General features: G+C 49.1%; 1 pseudogene; it reads left to right on the forward strand.

Moving 5' to 3' along the window:
* LOC103605582 overlaps positions 1-501 on the forward strand; it is a 36,172-nt pseudogene that overhangs the window by 7,985 nt on the left and 27,686 nt on the right.

Below are 501 nucleotides of genomic sequence, written 5' to 3' on the forward strand. Positions count from 1 at the left end.
AGCGCCGCCGCGCTTCCCAAGCGGCGCACTATCCAGTGCGCCACCGGGCCGGCCCTTGAAGTGTAGATTTTATTGGTAGCTCACAGCATCACTGTCCTAGGTGAGCAGCATCTCTGAAGGATGTGGCTCCTGCATTGTTCCAACTGAGGCAATCTGCCAGGGGTGTGCCGGGCCCACGTGGAGGCCCCCTGCAGGGCATTTTTGGGGAGTGATGCAGGAGGGCTTTGTATTGGGAAATAGTGCAGTATAGGAGTGGTTTGAAATGTTTTTTCAGAGTTCATGTTTAGAATGTCAATTGTTTTAATAAAATTGAAATTTACATTGCAGACTCTGTCTGCTAGTAGCACACTCCAGAAACACAAAGCTTCCTCCTCCTTTACACCTTTCATAGACCCCAGATTACTACAGATTTCTCCATGTAGTGGGACAACAGTGACTTCTGTCGGTAAGTGCAGTAGGAACAAGAAAGCAGCTGACAAACAGGACTCAGTCACGTTGCAT

This window comes from Galeopterus variegatus, unplaced genomic scaffold, assembly GCF_000696425.1.
Source record: "Galeopterus variegatus unplaced genomic scaffold, G_variegatus-3.0.2 Scaffold5920, whole genome shotgun sequence".
Taxonomy (NCBI): domain Eukaryota; kingdom Metazoa; phylum Chordata; class Mammalia; order Dermoptera; family Cynocephalidae; genus Galeopterus; species Galeopterus variegatus.